The sequence below is a fragment of the Sus scrofa genome, chromosome 7, assembly GCF_000003025.6.
Source record: "Sus scrofa isolate TJ Tabasco breed Duroc chromosome 7, Sscrofa11.1, whole genome shotgun sequence".
In the NCBI taxonomy this organism is placed as follows: domain Eukaryota; kingdom Metazoa; phylum Chordata; class Mammalia; order Artiodactyla; family Suidae; genus Sus; species Sus scrofa.
Window position 1 is genome coordinate 21,557,763 of NC_010449.5, and position 23,483 is coordinate 21,581,245.

Below are 23,483 nucleotides of genomic sequence, written 5' to 3' on the forward strand. Positions count from 1 at the left end.
TATCTAAGGTTTTCTGGAACCTGAAGTGGTAGCAGTAAGATTTCTACTAAGCACTTTCATGAATCCACGCTTTGTTCTGCCCTTCCAGAAACTCTGTGAACTCTTAAGAAATCCCTTTTCATTTAGCTAATTAGTGTAGATTCTGTTTTCTGCCCCTAAGAATGTTGCTTAGTTATCCACATTGTCTGCTGCGGTTGTGATAAAGATAAATCGTGGGAAATAAATGCCAAAAGATTCCAGTTAAATAAGAGTATATCAAAGCAACGATTTGCATCCTTGGGTCTTCATTTCCTTAGGAGGGCTCCCATATCATATAAAATTATATAAATATCATATCAAAATTTTGTATATTTTGTATATTTTCCTCCTCTTAATTTGCTTTTATTACAGCAGCCCTAGCTGAGAACTTAGAAGGGTAGAGGGAAAGAGAACTTTTCCTCCCCTACACTGGATTGAACAAGTGAGTCAGTGAGTGGAGTATTCTGATGTGTGCATTCTTAAAAATCTCTGGGAAACAAAATTCAGTCTGTGAAAAATCTCAGATTTCTTCTACAAATACAAGAAAAGGAGAAAGAGAGAAACTGTAGATTAAAAAAAATTTTTGAGACATGTATGTCCAAAGAATTGTTTTTTAAAAGTATATATATACATAGCTTATATATATGATTTTTATTATAAATTATAGAATACATTTAAAAATGTGTAAAACTGGCAAAAGGTGAACAATGACTGGCTACTTGATGATCTTATTTCTGTTATTATTTTTAGATGCGATGATGTTATTGTAATTGTTTTTCAGAAGTGTCCTTATCTTTTAGAGATACTTAAGTTTTACTCTCCTGTCAGTCATATAGGAGCTAGGCAATGGGAAAAATATCTATTACTGATTCTCTATTTAAATTTTTGATCTTGTACTCATTATGGATTTTTTGCATACGTTTTTATCTTTAAAAAATATTGCTTTAAAATTTTATTTGTCTCTACGCTAATTTTCCCGGCAGCCTCCTACATATGTGCCCGAGGCAAGTGCCTAACTCGTCGCATCTTAGTCTAGGCTGTGTTAAATTTATCAATGATGTGTGTCTGAGATTTACTTCAAACAACGCGCTGGCAGGAAGGAGGGTTGGGTTGTGACTAGTAAGATTGCCCTGAGTTGATCATTGCTGAAGCTGTGAGATATGCGCCTCATCAAAGCTTTGTACTGTTTTATCTTTGTAGATGTACTTTTGAAATTTCCCCCCAAAATATCGCTGTCAAACCTGAACCCTTCCCAGTTCATTTAGAAAGCAGCACTGAAGAGAGATTAAAGGGAGGTAAAGTTGTAACAGCTAGAAATAACCACAGAGAAGCAGAAACCTCCCAAGTTCCTAGAGCGGACCTAGAAATAAGGGCAGTGGAGGTAAATCACCGCGTCCTTTTATTCGACCCCAGAGGCCTGAGTGTTCGAGGTCGCGGTTCCTTGGCAGTGCGCCTCCGGGATCGCGGGGATCAATAATACCCCCGAATGCTGTACCCAAGCAGGACCTCCTGGTGCTTCCGGGGGGCTCGAGAAGGACCAGGCTTCGGAGTCGCCAAGCTGACAAAGGTGGGACTTGGGCAAATGTCAAGAAACTTAAGTCTGGGACTAGAGTTGGTCCCCTTGGCGCACATTCTTGCTCAGAAGAAGCAGGTTGCAAAAATCAGGAGCAGGGGCGGGCGGGGATGAAGGCCGATGAGCTCTGGCGCTTCGCTTCCGGACCCGAAAGCAACCTGCGCGGCTTTCGGAGCCGAAAGGAGTCCCAGGAGCAGGTGGCACAGGCCTGCACACCCGCCACTAGATGAGGTCCTCCCGGAAGCAGCCTGGCTGTGTGGACCGCAGTAAGTCGCTGTTTACGGGTGCGGTTGTGAGGGGTTCAGGCTCTTGCGCTACGGGTTCTGGAGAGCTCTGGGTAATAAAACCGTGTGAAAACCCGTTAAACGGAAGGCAGAAATGTCGTGACTGCTGGGTTGCACGGTTTGATGATTCTGGGCATCCCGTAAATATGTGGTGTGTAATGGTAAGGGGTCGGGGAGGTGTGAGTGGTCAGACGAGAGCAGTGCATCTCCATAGCCTGCCTTCACCTTGGAACCACCCCGAGAGCTTTTAAATGACCCAGATGATGTCGCTGTGCTGAGAGTGACAATAACCATTGGGCTACTTGTCAGATCCAAGAGGTGCATCTCCCTTTTGATTCTTCTGGGCAAAAGCCATTCTTCTGACATTGCCTAGCTGCCTAGAAGCGGCAGTGGGGCCTAACCAGCACTTAAGTTGTGTGTGGAGGTTGTGTGTGCGGGTTCTCCGAATGAAATTTACCAGCAGGGTCCTGAGTCCAAAACGTTGGATAATAGAAGGAATGAGGAGAAGAAGAGAGTCTCACTTCATCCTTCTCCAGTCTGAGGAACTCAGCTATAATTTTTGTTTAAGCAGCTTTTTCTTCAGCAAAACCAAAATCCATGTAAGGATTTTCTGACGCTTGCCAGGAGCTCAGAGATAGAATTCTAGGGTTTTTTCTGTTAGAAAAAAAAAAAAAGTATTAGTTATTTAATGAAACAAAATTTTTCTGCGTCCTGGCTACTGCACTCAACTCCTTCACTCCGACTAGAGACTGTCTAGCGTTCTGCTAGTCACACGCATGCTCCCAGGGACAGCACTGATTCCCTGGGAGATGAATATGTTTCTTGCTCGGCAGATCTCCCTAGGTGGGTTTTCTTCTTAATTATTGGCTGTTTTACCTGTAGAATAGCATCTTCCTCGCAGCTCCCTCCAGACTGATTTCTATAAGCAGAAGTATCTTTTTATATGGATCTTCTCATACATATTTATGTATATATATGGTCTTGTCCTTAGAAAAGCAACACCATTGTATATTTTAAGAATTAGGGATGTTTGAAGATATGGTTGAGGATAAATAAACCATCAAGTTTCATCCACTTTGTGGCATGTGTCAGAATTTCTTTACTTTTTAAGGCTGAATATGATTCCATGGTATGTATATACCACATTTTGTGTATCCATGTTTTCATCCGTGGGTACTTAGATTGCTTCCACCTTTTAGCTATTGTGAATAATGCTGCTACTGCACATGGATGTACAAATATTTCTACAAGATCCTGCCTCAATTCCAGAAATGGAATTACATAATCTATGTAAAAATTTTTGAGAATACCTCCATACTGTTTTCCTCAGTGGCTGCTCCATTTTGTAATTTTACCAACAGTATGCAGGGATTCCAATTTCTCTTCCTCCATGCCCACACTTGTTACCTTCTGAGTTTTTTGATAGTAGCCATTCTAATGGGACTAAGGTGGGATCACTGAGGGTTTGATTTGCCTATGCCTAATGATTAGTGATATCAGGCATCTTTTCCTGTGCTTATCAGCCTTTTGTATATCTTTTTTAGAGAAATATTTATTCAAGTTCTTTTTCCATTTTTTAATCGAGTTTTTTGTTAAGTTGTGATTTAAAAAAAATATTAATTGAAGAACCTGCTAGACCAGCTATTCTTTGCAGGGATCGTAGATAAAAGAGAAGGTATGTTCAGAAATAAGTCTTGAATCACATTTTATTCTTCTGGTTTTTTGAGTATGTATCTGTAGAGGTAACATTTAAAAAATGGATTCTTGTTTTCCAGATGGACAAGGTGGAGAGAGAATTCCCAGGTAATGGGATTGTAAACAGATGCAGGTCTGAGCAATAGCCTGGTGACTTTGCTAAAGTGTATAGCAACAGCAGGTAAGTCTGGAGAGAAGGAGCCTTATAGGTCATGTGAGGCACTTAGACATGCATCCTGTAGCCCCGTCCAAAAGAACTTTGTGTAATGGTAGCAATGTGCTATGTCTGTGCTGTACACCATAGTAGTTACTGGCTACCTGTGGCTATTGAAAACTTGAAATGTGGCTAGTACTGTTGAGTTTATCTCTTTGAACATTTATTAAGATTGTATTATCTTCATACAGCTAGTGGCCACCATATTGGACAGTACAACTCTAGGCAGAGTTTTAAATGAGAAGGTAGCAAAACCAGATTTATATCTTAGCAAGATTACTTTATAGTCAGACTGTGAGAATGTGTTGGATAGGGGCAAGACCCAAAGCCATAAAATCAGTTAAGAGACTTTCGAGATAATCTAGATACATGTATATAAACTTTGGCCACCTCCTCGGTTAATAGCACTTTATTCCTTTTTTTAAAAAAATATATTAGGTTGTTTATATGATTAGAACTCCAAAGAATAAGTAACAGCAATTTAATTGGGATAGAAACTTTAGTTATCATGTGAATGTCCTGCTGAAAGGCTAGCCAGAAACTTCTGGAAGGTTTTCTCCAAAACGTTGTCCAGTGGCCTGTGCTTTTCTTGCTGCTTTGTGATCTCTAGAGCACTGTCCTTTTCCACATGGGCAAAACCGAATCACTTCTAGACAGTGCTCTAGAGATCACATCTGATTTTCCTATCTTCTCTTTTAAAACCTTTCCCCCTCTGTAGGAAAGGGGAAAAAGTATTTGTAACCAAGCAACTTCCTTTTAAGCAACATGACACAATGAAAGTTGCACACAACACTTTTGCTCATATTCTGGGTTAAGCTAAAGCTTGAGAGATTCTTTCTGACATCAGAGGGGCCACATATGTAGAAAAGACTTTGTCAATGTGAAAACTTGGGAAAATTTTCAGCCACAGCTCAGCCTTTCCTGCCTAACAGCACTCTTGCATGGAGAAAGAAGGAGGTGGTCTTTGAATGTGAGGAATGAGAGAAAACTTTTGCACAATATCAAAGACTCCTTGCTGTTATCACTCTGCTACGCCTGTTGTAAGAAAGCACCACCACTGGGTGGCTTAAAGAACAGAAATGTGTTTTCACACAATTCCGAAGTCAGAAAGTCCAAAACCAAAGTATCAGCAGGGTTGGTTCCTTCTAAGGGTCATGAGGAAAGATCTGTTTGAGGCCTTATATTTTATTATTATTATTTTTGTCTTTTTGCCTTTTCTAGGGCTGTTTGTGCAGCATATGGAGGTTCCCAGGCTAGGGGTCTAATCTGAGCTATAGCCGCGGGCCTACACCAGAGCCACAGCAACAGGGGATCCAAGCTGCATCTGCGACCTACACCACAGCTCACGGCAACGCTGGATCCTTAACCCACTGAGTGAGGCCAGGGATCAAACCTGCAACCTCATGATTCCATCTGCTCCCTATGTCTCTTCACATTGTCTTCCCTCTGTGTGTCACTACATTCATCTTTCCTCTTTTTATAAAGACACCAGTCATATTGGATTAGGGCCCATCCTAATGACAGCACGTGAACATTTTATCATTTTACTACTTTAAAGACCCTGTCTCCAAATAAGGGTCACATTCTGCCATACTGAGGGATAAGACAAATATTTGAATGTTGGGGGAATACAATTCAACCCATCATACCAAATAAATATACTACCATAGTTCACATCTCATTTGATGTCAGAAATCTATATTTAAGGAAACCATTCATAATAACATTTAACATGGTTTTATGACAACCCCAAATAAATTTGTCAACTGCTGCTCTGTTTTGATAGTTAAAACAGAGGGGCACAGAGTTCAAACTTCATTGTTTTAAACAGAAAAGAAATAAATCCAGACCTGCCTCTCTTCTTTAAATATTCATCCAGTTTCTTCTGTCAGGGAACCAAAATCTCCAGTTATTAATGCTAGTCTAAAATTCTGGACAGAAGAAGTTAACTCCTAAATTAGTGCTCCTTGTGCCCCAACTTTACATAAATGAAACAAGATGAAAATATATGAATAAGTCTTTTTTAAAGAAGTATATGATCTCTTTGGGAAGCTACATTAAAACACATACACACTGCAAGAAACACCTTGTAGGTAAATACTTCTAAACAGGTATTTTAATAATATAAGCAGCATTTACAAATTCAGTAGATTTTTTTTCTTTCTTTTTTCTTTTTTTTTTTAAATGCTGTACCTCCGGCACATGGAAGTTCCCAGGCTCGAGGTCAAATTGGAGCTGCAGCTGCTGGCCTAGCCACAGCCACAGCAATGCCAGGTCTGAGCCTCATCTGCAGCCAACACTGCAGCTCATGGCAAAAATGGATAGTTTAACTTACTGAAAAGGCCAGGGATTGCACCTGCATCCTCATGGATACTAGTCCAATTCTTGCCCAGTGAGCCACAATGGGAACTCCACAGCTATTATCACAAACTCCTTGTACCTTTGATTTTCTCCACCATCCTAGCTAGAGGGTTAAAATCCTTCCCTTCCCTTCTCCTTGTAATTGGGTAGCACGTGACCTGGGTCTAACCACTGAGGTCAAGTGAAAGTTGTTTGTTGGAGGGCTTCCCGAAACATTTTTTTTTTTTAAATCAAGTGATTTCTCTAAAAAATATATAAGAATAAAAGGAAGGGGCTGTGACTTGGCTGACATGCTCCATCACTCTTTATCCTGTACTTCTTTTCTCTTCTTTCTTCCTGTCTGGAATTTACACAAGATTCCAGGAAGAAAGCAGCTGTTATGGATCTATGATGATGAAAGCCACACAACAAAGACAACTGAACAAAGAAGACAGCGGAAGCTTGGGAACTTCATGACATTCTTGAACAGTGGTGCCAGCACTGAATGAATGCCCTTAGGACCTCTTATTAAATGACATATACTAATTCCTTTCTGTTTAACCACCTGAAGTAGAGTTTTCTGTTACAGTGAATCCAATCCTAACTGATGATACTGGCCAATATGTATCAGCACCTGTTGTGGGCCAGTGCATTTCTAAGCGCTTTCATATGCTCACTTGTTTAATCCTCACAATGACTTTATGAGATAGGCCAAAGGTTCTCAAAATGTGGTCCCCAAGCCAGCAGCATCAGCATCACCCGGAATGTGCATAACACAGTATCACAGTTTAACAGATTAAAGCAATGCCCATTTACATAATCAGAGTTCTATAGGTAAGAAATCTGGACACAGCATAGCTGGGTTCTCCACTCAGGATCTAACAAGGCTAAAATCATACACAGGGCTATGTTCCAAGCTCTCAAGGTTATGGTGGAATCCTTGTTTTCTTGCTGACTGTCAGCTGGATGCTCTCAGCTCCCACAAGCCACCAGATTCTGTTGACACCCCCTTCTCCATCTTCAAAGCCAACAACAGATTCTCCTTCACTTCAAATCCCTCAATTCCCCTCATGCTGACAATCTCTGGCTCCAGGAAGAACCTTCAAAGGAAGGGCTCACCTAATTAGATCAGGTTCACTCCAGATAATGTTCCTTTCTTAAAGTCAACTGTGCTATGTAGCACACCCTAGTCATACTCACAGTCCAAGAAATTGTGCAGGGTTTGTACCCGGGGGTGGGGGGGCATCTTGGGGGCCATCATAGGATTCTGCCTACCTCAAGAAACAACAACAGAGGTTGGAGGTGAGTAGAAATTGTCAGCATCACCCATGATTGGAGGAATTTAATAAACTCAGATAGAATAGGTTCAGATCTTTCCTGTGGCAAAGATGAGAGTGGGACTCTTGCATTTGAGTCTGTCATGAAGAAAAGTGACATAATTTAACTTCTGTAGGGAGGGAACCCAGACATTGGTGTCATCAGCATTATACGCTAGACAACTTTGCTAACCGGCCACTAAGAGACTGCTGTGGTGTCTTTTTAGAAAGTTTTAGTGTAAATAACTCTCTGGAGTCTCATTTAAGAAAGAAAACAAACGTTCCACTCATCATTTCTTACCCCTTCCAAGGGAAAGAAACAAGGAAAAGAAAATCCACTTTTGGTAGGGATGAATCTTGCCTCTCCAATGGAAACTTAGTCTTTCTCAAACCAGCTTATTCAGATAAATGTTCTCAGGAGGAGCGTCCTTCTTCCCAGGACAGCCAGGAGCAAACACTAAGTTGGTGGCTCAGACTTGAAGCCCAAGGCAGCTCATGAAAATGACCCAACCAGCTGTTAGGATTTGAGAACTTCTGAATGTGAAATCTGGATGTTTGACCTCAAAACAAACAATTTAAATATAAGAACAATTTTTATTTGAATTCTAGGTTTACGTTAAAGACTGCTGTTAAGAAAGAGTGAGTTGCTTCTAAGGGGAAAGGGAACTAGCCTGCATAGTGGCAAAGAAAGCTTCTTAATTTGCCAGACCTTCTTAGTGTATAATCTTTTCATTCTTACAACTGCTTTCCATGAAGTAGGGATTATTATCCCCATTTAGCAAAGGAAGAAATCAAGGCTCAGAGAGTTGGTGGGAAAGACAGAATTTGAATGCATGATTGTTGAGTTTCAAAATCCATGCTCTTTCAAATCATCTTCAAGATGCCAGGCCCTCTGAATTGTAGAAAGAACAGAATTTAATATGCTGGCATTTCAATCCATGGAGAGAGTATGGATATTCAATAATGGTATTGGGATTACTGGTAATCTTCTGGAAGTAAAAGTGGAGTTGAATCTATACCTTACATAGTAATGTAAGACACAGAAAAAAAAAATATCAACAATCTAAATATTTAAAAACATGGACACTCCGTAAGAAATCACTGAATTCCTTTGTTACTCTTGTTTCTATTATAGTGGGAAAAGGCATATCCAAGTTAGATGTAAAACCTCAAGAAAAGACTGATAATTTCACCTGCCTAGGTCAAAGTCTGTATATCTGAAATTCCCATGAAGTTCAAAGGCAAATAAACTGGACTGCTTGTGACATAGCAAAACAGGAGTTAATTGGCTCATTTAAAGAGATCCTACAAATCATAAGAATAACCTAGCAATTAGGTAAAAAAAAAAAAATGGGTAAAGGATATTAAAAAACGGTTCACACAAAAGGAAATACAGAGGTCTCAAATATAAAAGATGTTCAATAATACTATTAACTAGAAAAATGCAATAAAAAACAAAAGAGCAACCCTCCACTAAGGGACCATTTTTACATTTTAAACTGGAAAAACAGAACAAAACAAAAGACTTGTATTCTGCTGGTGGAAGTTCAATCATGCTTTCCAGAGTGAGTAGGAGGGACACCGGCAGATTTGGAAAAAAATGAGAACATCCGCTCTCACTTCATGAGAGCTACAGAGAGCTTTACTGTTACTATTAATGAGGTCCAAGATTCCATTCCTTTTGGAATTCAAAGACCTGGAAAATTAAAATCTCTTAGGCATACTACCGATTGGGGAAATATTTCCTTACGCTGGCAATCTGAAAGGACTGTCAGGGAAAAGAATTCACACTTAAAACTGCCTATAGAAGTAATTTCTTTAGGCTTGAAGACAAAAAACAGGATAGTGTTAAAGAAAGAAAAAGACAGTCTTCTGAGGCAGTTCAGGTTGGACGGCAGGTGTTCTCCCGAGGAAGATACTTACGGTCAAAACCTCTACCGAGAGTGGGGTTCGAACCCACGCGGGCACTAGCCCATTGGATCTTAAGTCCAACGCCTTAACCACTCGGCCATCCCGGTAACTGAATGTGCTACTTTTGCAATCCTTTTTAAATTAGAACCAATGTATTTGCGCTGCGCATTGAAGACATACTGAATTATTTCTGACTTTGTGGAATTGTATAAAAATATGGGGAGGATTATGACAGAGAAACGCAACCAGGTCTCTGTGTTTTCAGAAGCTGCCCATACTCCCCCAACCCCTCTCACTAGATTGCCTAATGTTCCGGAGAAATGTTTGTCTTTACCCGATACAAAAGGAAAAACGAGCGAGAGGAGGGGGGCAGAAAGCCGTAGAAACCACCTCATTAACTCCACCTACTATTTGTACGTCACCAAAGGCTCTGTCCCAATTTTTCCTTCCTATTTTTCCCCTAGGTATAAACCTTCCCTTACCCTATTCACCCCCTCGAATCTTACATAATTACAGAGTACACATAAAAGGAAGTTAATCACCGCGTTGTGACTTGAAATTGGAAAAACTTTGGTTTTCATGATTAACCAGTGGATGTGTTCACTGCTGTAAATACATGCTTGCAAATATTAATGTCAGGAGTGGCAGAGTAAATGTACATGCAGCAACATTGGATGGGACTTAAAGTTACAATACTTTTGAAAGAGAACACTGAAGAAAGAGATGTAGAAGCTCTGCTTCTACCTGTAAAAGATTCACTGCTATGGAAATTGCCCTTCCCCGTAAACAAACAGGATGCTGGAATAAGTACCTGATATAGCTATTTTCAGACATTTGTCTGCTGTCCGTGCTGGGCTATGATTCCTGAGAGAATGAAAAACAAGTGAGTCTTAAAAAGGTTTTAGCTTACTGCCTGGAGGTGGTTTCGAGGCCTCAGCTCAGTTAGAAGGAATTCACACAGAACCAGGTTGTGTCACTGAATTGAAAGCACAAAGACAGTAAAGATTACAGGGAAGCCAAAGCAGTCAGAGCACGTGGGCCAGAATACCAGAGAGGATAAAGCTGCTGAAGAAAAGTGCTCCAGTCCTCAGAGGGAACTTCTGGTATCTTTGGTGGAATATTGATTTGTGCATCAGTAGGGTTAAAACTCCACGAGGCTGCGGAAAGAACCACTGGAAAGCAATCAACTGCTCCTAAATGTCTGGGAATGTCTAAATGTCTCACCAGCTATAGTGAAGAGACCTCATAATTTATGGGGCATGAGGTAAAGTCCTCACAAAGGAATAACCTTAGTGTTAGAGCTAAATTTGCCAAACCAGAGTTTAGACTCACCCTACCAAAATTTGTAGGTAAGCCACCAATAGATTAAATGGACCCCAAGGAAAATGTCATCTGAACCTGGAAGAAAGGGGATGATCCTTAATTTAGCAACAGAAAGGTTAGAAACATTATTGCCTGCAGCATCACTGAATATGGAAAACAAACCCCTGAAGTCGCTTTTTTAGCTAAAGAAATCTCCAGACAGACTTACAAAGGTGTTGCCTAGCCTTTTCTTGCTGTTGATAGTAAAATGTGAGAGGAGAGATTCAAGTTAAGGGAAGAATTGTTAAATACAATTAGCTTTTAAGGGCTAGAACTAGATGAACTAGAACTTGCTGGGTTGAAAGGAAAGCTAGTATTTCCAGCTACTCCAGCTGGAAAATGATGCTAAAATTAAGAAATAACTTTCAGACAAAGATCAAATCCAGACCATTGTCAGAAAATGTGGTCTAAAAGTTAAGCCAAGGGTGTGATTGCAGAACACTTTGTTAAGACCTCAAAATGAGTTAAGGCGGTATCTAAACAGTAAAACCAATCCCTAAGCAAAAGTCCTCCTACAAATATTAAGGGTGTGGTCCCACTGCAGTTTTACAGAAGCCAAGGTAGACAAGGACTTATTTTCATGAGGTTTGTGAATGTGGCTTTTGTGTAATACAGAGGCTGGCAAACTTTTTCTTGAATAGTCCAGACGGTAAATATTTTAGGCTTTGTGGGCCATACAGTTTCTGTGGAAATGACTCAAATCTGCTGCTGTAACAGGAAAACTGCTCCAGGGCATTGTTCTCAGTATCACTCACCCACAGAGTGAATAAATGAAATGAGAGCTTAGGAGAGAAGGCAGGCTCACTGGTACGCCTAAGAGATGCAATGGTTCTCAAAATAAGCAGAGTTCCTACCTGACAGAGCTGACATTCAAGTGGCATTCTTGACATTAGAGCAGTTTCCTGAAGGAAGAAGACGGTCTTCACAATTCATCTTACTATTCTCATTCTGCAGCAGGAGTGTTCTTCTTTGGTTCATACTGAGTCCCAGGTATACTTTCTTGTTGAATCCCAAAGAAACTACAGACATTAAAAAACAAAACAAACAAAACAAATTGGAATGTGGTAGTTGGTAAAACAGCAGGACTGTCATTTGAGAGGTAGGTGGGCTTCGTGGCTTAGCTGGTTAAAGCGCCTGTCTAGTAAACAGGAGATCCTGGTTCGAATCCCGGCGAGGCCTCACTTTGCTACCTTCTCAAGGTGTAGCGCTTAAGAGCTGATTATGGTCACCGCTCAAAGCCGGTTTAGATTTAACCTGAACTGAAGCCACTGTGCAAAAGAAAAAAAAAAAAAGGAGTTAGGAAATTAATTCGACATTGATTAGGAAGATTCTATGCTGTAAACTGGAGTTAAACTGTAGCTTTCTCTCTTGTAGCTACTTTCCACATTTCCTAAGAAACTTGCAGTCACAATGAACATTTTAGCCTTTGATACAATTCAAAAGAGAAGGCAAGAAAAACGATAAGACTTACATATTATATACACTGAGTGCTGTCATAACTGTTCCTCCTTGCATGATTCTCATGCTAGGACATCACTGAATGTATTGAAAAGCAAAGTTCTTCACTAACCATTCTTCTTACTCTCTTTCAAGATATCATCGTGTTACTTTGCTTTTCAATACATTCAGTGATGTCCTGTAACACGATGACATCTTGAAAAAGAGTAGGAAGAATGGTTAGTGAAGAAATATGTCAAGACAAAACAAAAAAACTAACAAGAGACTGGAGACAAATGAGACTTGAAGTCCAAATCATTTCTTAGATTAGCAATTTAAGTGTCTTCTCTTTGTTTTTCTGTCAATCTAGCAAAACATTTGTCAATTTTATTGAACTTTTCAAATAGCCAAACTTTGGTTTCATTGATATTTTTGGTGTTGTTTCCAGCTTTCCTTCCTGATGGCCAGTCTTTTCTGAGTGCCTGCCTTATGGATTTAGAACTTGCTTAGCCAGTCCTCACAACTGACATACTCAAATTCTTCCAATAAATATCTCCCACCAATATAAAAATATTCCCTATGACTCTACACAAACTGACCACCCCTGGGTAAGCATCACGCATATCAAGAACATTCCCAGACCTTTTCCAGTAACTACTCACTTTCTTCAAAGGGATCCATTATTCTGACTCCTAGCAGTGGAAAGGAGTCTTGTCTTTGTAATGCAAACAACTGGAGTCATAGAATACACCCTTTTGTGTGTGTGTGATTTCTTTTGGTCAGCAGACCTTTGAGGTTCATTCACATAATTTGTGGACTGTTCTCTCCTGTTGTATTTTCTCAAGTGACTGCAGATGAGCACTTGAGATGTTTCCATTCTTTCAACTGTTATGTGAGGATTGCTGGATATTCTGGTAAATGTCCCTGATGAAGATATATTCTGATTTTTGCAATATCAATGATCTGGATATGGTGTTGTATATTTTAATGAACAGGAAGTCTGGGATATATAAAAGCACAATGACCAGAAGAACTGAGTTGAAATTACTTCCAGGTATATATTATAAAAGCGCATTCATGTAGGGTTTACAAAAAGAAAAGATAAATACAGGAACCCCTCCCATCAGCGCGTTTCCGTAGTGTAGTGGTTATCACGTTCGCCTAACACGCGAAAGGTCCCCGGTTCGAAACCGGGCGGAAACACATCGTGTTCTCCTTTTTCACATGAAGGTTCGTTCTAATTTGGCTACAGGCAGTCTTTGTTTATCTTTCAACAGAAGAACCTTCAGGTGTCCTGTGTAGTTCTGAGCTACAGTGAAGTTTACGTCGCCCAACTTCCGCCAAGTTCTTGGGCCACAGCAGACCTCTCTCTCTCCTTCAGTTCAGAGCCCAATCTGCAGGCTGTTAGGGATCCTGGAGGTGTGAATCTGGAGAAGCGCCCTCCGTAAAGGACCCTGCCTGCGACCCAGGGAGGAGACCGGCTTCCCTGGGATCCCAAGAACAGCACACGTAGGTTTTCCGCAGAGTTTTCTCAAGGATTTATAAGAAGGAGCAGAATTCTGCTTTGAGCTTGGCGGGGATTGGAGAGTTTGTCTTCTGCTGAAGCACAGAGAAGGTTTTCTAAACTAGAGGTTAAGTGGTAACATTATTTGGACATGACCCACATTTAACACAGAAACTGCTTGAAGTTTGTGTGTGTGTGGGGGTTATTTTGGGTTTTTTTTTTTTTTTTTTTGGTTTTAAATTAACTATTGGTCAGCGGTCTGATTGTTATGGATATTCAAACCCCTAATTGGGGCGTTATCTCAGGATGCTCTTATCAACTAAAGGAATCAATAACTAACAAAATAATTACGTATACAACTTAAGATCCAGCCAAACCAGCATCGTCACTTAATATTTCACTGTAATAAAGCAGGTAAATTCTCTAACTCTTCCTATTTCCACCCTCCCCCACCAACCACCAGTTGCAACTCACCCATTTCTTCAATAAACTCAATAAGCTATCTAAACGGTTGTAAGTAAACAACAAAGTCAAAAGCAACAACAAACACCTCCTGCCCACTGAAAGAACTTGAAAAAGAGAATACTTGAGCTCATTCTTGTGTCGCTTTGTGGAAATAGGAAAGATGTCCTTTCTCATCTGTATCTGCACCTAAATAAAAAGAGGCATGCTTCCTCACTGAAAATCAACATTGATCTTTAAAACCAAACTAATAGACTTAAAGGAAGACGTTTAGTTCTTTTACTTCTGTGGGTGCCCTAGAATATCCATGGAGAAGATGATACGGTGAGAGCATTTCCTCCGTGTTTCTTATGACATCTAGTGCTAATCAAGGTTGCTCCTCCATGGTTAGAATAAGGCCAGTCGATCTCGGTCTGACCTGTTGAGACCTGCTGAGACCTGCTGGATTCACAAGTTCAAGGTCACTCCTAGCAAATCCAATGTCTGTAGAAGGCCATTCCAAACAAATTTTTTTATTCGATCTAATGATTCTTCAAGGCTTGAAGTCTCACGCCTGTGTCCAGAGCTAATTTTAGATGATGTTAGGGATTCTGAGGTTGCTGGAAATATTTTTAGGTTATTAATAGCAAAATAATCTTCATTAATAGCAGGGAACTCACTAAATTTTAAAGTTCTCTCCACTCAAAATATCTACCCTTCACCTCAAGTTTACTTATTTTACATTCATCTCAAGAATCACCTTATCCTGAAACATCTTCTCTGACAAATGTGAGTTAGATTGTTAGGCCAATATGAGTTAGAGCTGGTTAAACCCTGACCCTTGTCTCTCATCCTGGCTTGGAAGCCACTGGTCACAGGAAGCCCATGCCCCTTCTGCCCCCACTTCAGGTCGGGCACTCCCCCCTCCAAGCATTTCCTGGGCACAAATTGCTGGTTGCTTTCCAACTTTGGAATCCTAATTCTAAAAAGTCATTTTTGTAATCAAGCACTAAACCCTGTGGTGTGTGAGCCAGATGGAGAAAGGAACGTAGGAAAGTACCGATAAACACCAATTAAAATTCATTGGGAGTTCTCGTCGTGGTTCAGCGGTAACAACCGGACTAGTATCCATCAGGACTTGGGTTCGATCCCTGGGTCTCACTCAGTGGGTTAAGGATCCGGCGGCTCTGTAAGTTGTGATGTAGGTCGCAGACGCGGCTGGGACCCCGCCTGGCTGTGGCTGTGGTGCAGGCCGGCAGCTACAGCTCAAATTCGACCCGTAGCCTGGGAACTTCCATATGCTGAGGATGCAGCCCTGAAAAGGGGGAAAAAAATTCCTCTGTCTTCTCCCTGAGGTTTTCTGGTCTGAATTTGTGAAAGATTTGGGTCACTGGGCAAAAACCTTCCTCAGTCTTGATCATGGAGTTTTGATATTGTTCGTTTTGATAAGTAGGAATTATAAGAAAGGGGGAAAATGCCACCAATGTTCTAAAGAAAGAAAAATTAACAATACCTAACATGTCCATTTTAATTTTCGGAGGTAACTCTTGGGTGTAGAGAAGCTCCGGCGGTAGCTTCAGATCACCTTCCATGGGGAGAGGTCTTTGGTTCCCAAACTGGGTGGAAACCCCTCTTGGCACTATATATATTTTTTCTTTTTCTACTTGAGCTTTGAAAATTTCTAGTTTCACTTAATTCTATTGCAGTTGAGGGCAGGAATGCTTAGGACGGAAAACAGCAGGCCGAGCACAGTATAAAAAGCGCCAGAGGTCTCATCCAGGCCTTTGGTCTGAAAGAGCCAACATTCTCTGAGGACAAGGGAAAACTGTTCTGACCTCGTCCTCATGACCTCAGATGACCTCACATGGACAGGAAGCCCCTTTTCACAATTCCAAGGGCAGAGGCCTGAGAGGGTAAACCAGGTACCGGGAAAGCTGAAAGTGGCACTTAGTCAAGTCAGTAGGTGGCAATGCTTTTTCTAATTTCCTCAAATTAGAAATTTTCTTGAGCACAGGAAACGGAGCAGCAGTTAATATCCTTCCTTCTCAAGTCTGGCTTCATGCCTTCCTGGGTTAACCCCGAGACTACTGGAGTCATTTGATTCTTGGGGAAGTTGATCTTAGAGAGACCAAGACAAAAAAAGAGACCAGAAAAACATTCATTCCAGCAAAGTAGCTGATATTTCATGTAGTTAAGAGGAGAATTAAGAACTGCATTGTCACAGTAGAGTGGCGCAGCGGAAGCGTGCTGGGCCCATAACCCAGAGGTCGATGGATGAAACCATCCTCTGCTAAAACGGTTTGTTTTGTCTCCCCCACCCCTTGGAGTAATTACATTCTAGAGTCTGTAGAAGACGACCTCTGAGAAACTACCTGATTTCACAAAATTCGTCTAGGAATGTGCTTGATATTTTCCTTCTTTCTCCGCCACATGATTGCACAATTTCCTTCTCACTCAATTCTAGGTAGAGGCAAATCCTATTTCTAGAGCACAGAAACAGGAGGTGACAAATTTCATGTTTACCTCCAATAAATTAACCTTCTATCATCCAGAGAATATACACTGTGGTAGAATATGATTTTATATATTTTTGCACATTTTCTTACACGCAAAGAAAAAATATTGTTACTTACTTTTGCCTGAGACCATTTGTTTCTGTAAACCTATTGCCTTTTTACTTGAGTGGGAGTTTCCTGCCTCCTTTCACTCTTTCTCCACATAAATTCTTTGATTCGTACATATTATATAAAAGCCTCGGTGTGATTTCAGGATTTAAAATCGCCATTATTTGTAGATCTCTTGCTGCCACAAATTACAAACAAACCTGATGTTATTAAAACGTTTCTAACAGTTTCAAGGCTTAAAAGCAGTTCTTCAATTTATCTCAAAAAGAGTGAGGTGATACTTTGCAAGTAGGCAGGACAGAGAATAAAGAAAAAAGGGAGGGTTGCTGGTGGGAGAGATAGAGAAGGAACAGGGAAGATTGGAAGAGAGAAAAATAGGAGTCCACAGACTTCCCTTGAGATATGGTTCATAAAAATCAGAAGAGATTACATTTTTATGCTTAAAGGTGACTATTATACTACTTTGAAACAATAAAATATGTATGTAAAAAATGAGATAAGATTTCTCATTTTTTTTCTTAGTTTGAGTTTTCAAGTTTACTAGTAGCATGCAATCAATAAAAAGTTAAGATATAACTTTTGAGAAATATTTGGTATATGAAGAATAAAATTGCGTTTGACCTTAATGAAAGGGGCAGAATTTTCTTCCCCCACTTTCTTCATATGTCTGCAATTGAAATTTTCCAAGAGTTGAAATGGGGAGGGTCCGGTAGAAATAACATAGTTGGTACTTCGCGGAGAGAGGGGCCTTGGGTAAAACAGATCAGCTGTAGGTCCCACCGAGATTTGAACTCGGATCGCTGGATTCAGAGTCCAGAGTGCTAACCATTACACCATGGGGCCCGCTGTGCCACGAGGTTTTCTAAATTCTTTGATGATATAGTTCTATCTCCCTAAATTCTCTTAACTGGTTATCTAAAAGGTATAAGCACATTTTGCTTTTCCTACTCTAGGATTAAGTCATTACACTTAACTGTCTCAGCCTCGATTCAACATCTTTTAAGAATCTTAATGGAAAACACTGACTTCCAAACGTTAGGAATTCTCCCCTTGACCCACCCGTTCCCACTGGGGGCAAGAGTTTTGTACAATAGTAATAACCTCACCTAGGGTCCCCCAGTGAGATAGGGAATTATCACTATTTAACAGGTGAAAAACCTGAGGCAGAAACCTGGTATTCTTCAGGCTTTGTCAGATTCTGCTGCTTTCACAAAAATCATCCTTTACTAGGGGAGTATCTGCTGCTTTTGCAGACGCGTTATGGAATGATATTGATGTAAGGAAAACTGAAATAAACATATTTGGAAGACGAGGTTGGATGTGGGTCCTTGCAGCCCTGGGAACACCACTCGGAGGTGGGGTCTGTGAAGGGAAGTGGGAAGGAAAGGCTCTGTGGAATTTTCCTAGGACGGAATATAGCCCTATGGTCCCTCTGCTCCCCTTTCACCAACGAGAATTGCGCTCAGAGGAGACGCCCAGTTGAACACAAAGAAGATTCCTCGCCACGCCTGCCACATTCATTTCTCCGCACACACATAGTTTCCACACTTTGTGAAAACCCACAAGACAAATCGGTTTCTGTGACTGGTCTTGGTGATGTTCGGATTCGCTTCCTAATCCGGTCACTTCGGAAACTCCTGGGACTGGCTTTTTGCTGGTTCAGAGCACGAAGATATTCAGTACAAGTTTAGGAGTGAGTCCCTAGCAATTTCTTTAGTGGTATAGGGCAGTTCAGTTTTGCTCCAAGTAGTTTGATGCCTGTCGGATGAGACTGGCCAATTAAAATTGAGTTTCATGGCTTGCGGATTGCGGTTGCCTTCCAGGATTTCGCGTTTTAAGCGAAGAAACGCTGGAGATGGGCTTCGAGGGTGGCGCGCCCTCTTGTGGACACAGATGGAAAAACGCAAAACCCCACCAACCCCCACAAAACACCTCCAAGAAACAACGAAAAAAACTCCACAAACCTGTAACTATCCCTGTAAATGCTGGGCTTCTTGCGGGATTCCCTTGCAGCAGTAATTTTTCAGGATGGGTTTTACTGGACAAGGTCTTCAAATTGTTTCATTTTTGGAAAGCTGGGTTGAGAATTTCTCCAAGCCTAAATCAGGCGGAGGATGGTCAAGGACAGTTCGTAGTTTGCACCAAGTGGGTAGGAAACCCTCAGGAGAGAGGATAAAAATTCTCTATTGGGGATTCTAAATCGTCGGAACGTAGTAGTGACAAGAGAAAGTCCTTGCAAAGGAGATGTCTTTAAACCTGCACTGGGAAAGCCCAGTAGATTCCTCATTCCTCGACATAACCAGTTAGCAACAGTTCAATTACATTTTCCAACACCACAGGGAATAGTCCCAACAGCCTTGACCTTGTGCGGTTCCTGATATGTTAACAAAAGTGCACCATGTGCAGGAAGGTGCCTGGGACTTGTGCAGGCGCGCCTCTTCCTCTGGCAGAAAAAAATCAGGGCCATATCCTACAGCTCTCCCAGATTCCCGTCCTCAGGCAAACTGAGATGAGAGCAGTAAGTGAAACTCTTCTGGGTAGGGGACGAATAGGTACAGTGTTCAGAGGCTAAGGTCTCCTTCCTGTACTCTCAGGGAAAAAGAGCAATTTCAGTCTAAATCCTCTCTTTCTGTGCAGTCCTCAGAAATCTTCAAGCGAATCACACTTTTGTGAAAAGTGTGGAAAGTTGCCTCAAGCAAAGTGGAAAGAACTTGTCCTGTACTAAAATTCTCACAAGGGACAACAAGGGCTGCTCACTTCTGGATTGCTACCTGCAGTTTGAAGGACACAGTAGGATACGGATCAACTTAATTGAAGTGCAGAGGTATTGCTACAAGACGTCTAAGGAAGAATCTAAGGGATTTGCAGCTATGATGGGATGAGGCGGCCTGAAAGTGGTTCAGGCTAAGCTTGTGTGGTTCAAATGTCATCCTCTGGGAGCGCTCAGGGAGTAAAGCTTCTCGGGATAGCAGAACCACTTCACGTTTATCGCCTTCTAATCAGATACTTATCCTTCTCAGTTTAGACTCCCTTTTTCAGTTTTAGAGTAACGTGGCCATTTTTTTTTAAAAAGCAAAAAGTCTTTCTATATGCGTATACAAGTTCCTTCCTAGCCGAAGGCAGACAGTGGAAAGACAGCTTCTCCGCACCTGTATCTGGGCACATGTTACAGGATGGGAGGCCTCGAGGGGCTGGTTTCTGCATAGAGCTTCGCTCCAGCAGCAGGTGGGCTCCGACTTCCCAAGACTGACAGTGGTACTATTGCTTATCATAACTGACGTTGTAGTGGGTTAAATTATAGTGGAAAATTCTGGCTTTTAAGGGAGGAAGAATGGAAGTAAAACAAGCTCCGCTCTAAAGGTCCCACCGAGATTTGAACTCGGATCGCTGGATTCAAAGTCCAGAGTGCTAACCATTACACCATGGGGCCTGCGAAGAACATCTCTGAAAAGGTATCTCTTGTGGTAAATATTCGTCTGTGCAGCATTAGATTCCCAACTACATTTTGAACAACGGTTTTTGCCTTGTTTTTGTGACAACCCGCCCCTCCCGCTCCGTACCGCACACTGGAGGGGTTTTTGTTTGTTTGTTTTGTTTTGTTTTTTTTAGATGTGTGAGTATTTTGGTTGTCTCGGTGGCTTGGGGGCACAAACTGGCCTTTACAGGTCAGGATTTGAGATGCTGGAAGTCCAGAGATGCTCAGGACAGTCCTATACCAAGAATTATCTTTAGGATCGCACAGCTTTTGTAAAACGACACTGACTGTTTCATCTGTGTTTTCAGGGACCTTTTCTAAGGGTGAAATCCCAGCTTTCACCTTTGTACCCACCCACTTAGTCATCTCCTCATACTCAACTAGCAATGTTTTGCAGGATCTTCTTAGAATTTTGATTTTTATTCTGAGATAAGAAGTCACAGCTTCTGGTTGACTGTCCTGGGAAACTCACTTTGGAATCCTGAGAAGGATGAGGCCTGAGAAGTCTGACCACTCTGAGGCCACTACACAATTAGGAAGCCAAACCGCATAAATGTACTCTGGCTGAGGGTCCCAGCCCACAGCCAGTGTCAATTACCAGATACTGTGAGTGAAGATGCTTCCAGATGATTCCAGCCCTCAGCAGCTGACCCAAGAATTACAAGTCAGTGATCTTCCACCTGAGGCCCCAAGCATCTCAGAGCAGACAGCCAGTCCTGCTGTGGTCTGCTCTAATTCCTAACCACAGAATCCATGAACATAAAATGTTTTGTACCACCAAGACTGTGCTGCTTATTGTTCAGTAACAGTAACCTGAACAACTCTAGAAACAGTAGTTTTCATGACCTACTCTCTTCCTTTTTCCCACTAGGACTGTCCCTAATATTTCGCCACTCTAAGTAACGCTTTAGTGATGTAGATATATAGCTATGCAGTGTGCAGTTCTTATCCATTGGCTGAAATGTAACAATGTTATATTTGACATTTCTTGTTAACTGATTACAAAAAAAAAAGGACTACTAGGAGTTCCCTGGTGGCCTAGAGGTAAAAGGATCTAGCATTGTCACTGCTGTGGCACAAGTTCAATGCCTGGCCCAGGAAATTCCCCATGCCAGGAGCATAGTTGGGCAGGGGCCACTAGTTACAAAACAGACCAATGGTGCTTTTTCTCCTTCATGCTCAGGGGAACAAAGACAATCCTGTTTGTGAGATTAATTTAGCAAATAATGTGAAAGGCTGCTTAATTTGAATAGCCATAAATTAAACTGGAATCTAGAATTGTGGCTATTTCAGGATCTTATTTGAAAAACTCTTCATCATTTGTAACGAGTTGTTTCATACTGAGGTCTTATCATCATATTGAGAAGCCTGTTCATAGTGCCGAGTGAAGCCCTTGGGGTAACATTCAGACTGCTTACCGAGTCCTTTGGGCTGCTCCCTTCTGCCCACTCCTGTAGACTTTAGTTCCACCAACCATTCTAATGCCTTGAGTGTGTTACCCACTTTTTTCACTTCATCTGCCCAGAAGACTGTTCTGTTATTGCCCCCTGCCCACAGCTGCCTTTTTATGTCTTCTTGGCTTCTGTTCACTGGTGCCCAATAGAAACTCAGAGGCAGTTTTGAGTGAAGTATAAAAGAGTAGTTTTATTGCTTTGCTGGGTAAAGGAGGCTCAGCAGACTACTGCCCTAAAGAGATGCCTTCCTTTGGGAGAGTCTAGGGAGGGGTCTTATCACTTAGGAGTGGATAATAGGGCCACAAATAAAGACCAGGGTAGATATGATAGGGATGGAGTAGGATGGTTACGCAGGTAGTTGTGGAAGTCCCAGTAGGGGACCATAGATAGAGAGGGAAGCCTAGGGCACTTTGGGAAACCACTGTAGGTTAATAATCACTCGAAAGCCATTGGAACAAAACAGGCTTGCTTAACTATAAAACCATAAATAAAAGCATGAGATACTTCAGGTCATTAAGTGAAAGTAAAATGGAGCCTGCAAGATAATACTTAGGACAGAAGACAGGAATTTAGAAAGATGACAATCCAAAGTAGGAGACCCTTATTATATGGAAACCTGAGATGATTCAACATGTTTTAGCATATGTTACCACCCTTTGGCTGATTTGAATAATCACCAAGACCGTTCTAGGCCCTAGTTTGACCTCATAAGGTCAAATACTCTCTTACTAGATCCAGAAGGTGGGGGGGGGGGCCCTAATGGTGTAAAACTGATATCCACTCAAGAAAGAGGTGGTCTTTTCCCACTCCCCACTTTCCTTGGATTATAAAGATGTAGGCCACCTAATCCTTGGGGCAGAGCCTCCTCATCTGCCCACTTGCATCTCTTACAAGTGTCCTATCTTAATAAATCTATTTCTTGCCTATCACTTTGTCTTTAGCTGAATTCATAAAGAACCTGAACCTCAGTAAGTCCAGAGTCCAGGTGAGTGATTCTAATTAAAAAACAAACAAACAAACAAACAAATCCATGGGTTCAAGTCCCAATCTGGGTTCTGGTTAGGTTCAAGTCATAAGTGTTAGTTTCAGATGCAAGATTGCATTCTACTTCAAAGCTGGTGTCAGGCGGTCCTGGGGTGAGTTCTGGTGGTCCTGGAGGTTATCTCACCATGACCCTCTTTCTGGAATGAGGAATGCTTCAACAAGTAAACATCTTCCATTTGTTGGGGGTTTTAGTTCTGCAGAACTCAAAGATACATGTGTATCCCTCAAGGAGGAACCAGGACCCTGCCCCAAGGCTGCACTATTGTTTCTTGAATGCTCCTCCCTGTTGTCTGCATCTTCTCCCTTTCCTGATTAGCAACTATTTGGGACCCAGGGAAGGTCCTGAAAGAAGCCTATTCCTCCAAACAAGAAATGGGAGACACAGAAAGGCTTTTGTGCCCAGGAGCCCCACAGGGTCCTGCTCAGTTTCATGTGCTCCCAGGACTTTCCATTCACATCTCTACTCGTTATCTCACATGTGTTTTACTTATTGACAATGTGAACGTATGATTCCAAATATAAAGTGCATAAAAGGGTTACAATTAGAAAGATCCCTCTCTCCAACCCTCTCCTTGTGTTACCAAGTGCAAGCTTGTTCTGCCTGCTGCAGGACAGGTCAACAAATTGGGAGATGAGGTGTCGGGGCAAGGAATAACTTTATTCGGAAAGTCGGGAGTCTCAGCTATCAGACTAATGTCCTAGAGAACCATCTGACTGGAGTCTGGATGCTAGTTTCTTTTGGGGGGTTTCGGGGAAGGAGGCCAGGCCAGGAATGGAATACCACAGCAGTA

General features: G+C 41.6%; 1 long non-coding RNA gene and 5 other non-coding genes across 6 annotated transcripts; 3 read left to right on the forward strand and 3 right to left on the reverse strand.

The window, feature by feature from the left end:
• On the forward strand, positions 1,394–6,694 carry LOC102160564. Its single transcript, XR_304333.3, has 3 exons — positions 1,394–1,585; positions 3,651–3,751; positions 6,502–6,694. It is a non-coding gene; the product is annotated as an uncharacterized LOC102160564 (long non-coding RNA).
• TRNAL-UAA lies at positions 9,376–9,458 on the reverse strand. The gene has a single exon. It is a non-coding gene; the product is annotated as a tRNA-Leu (tRNA).
• Positions 11,820–11,892, forward strand: TRNAT-AGU. Its single transcript has one exon. It is a non-coding gene; the product is annotated as a tRNA-Thr (tRNA).
• On the forward strand, positions 13,281–13,353 carry TRNAV-AAC. Its single transcript has one exon. It is a non-coding gene; the product is annotated as a tRNA-Val (tRNA).
• TRNAQ-CUG lies at positions 17,491–17,562 on the reverse strand. Its single transcript has one exon. It is a non-coding gene; the product is annotated as a tRNA-Gln (tRNA).
• TRNAQ-UUG lies at positions 20,078–20,149 on the reverse strand. The gene has a single exon. It is a non-coding gene; the product is annotated as a tRNA-Gln (tRNA).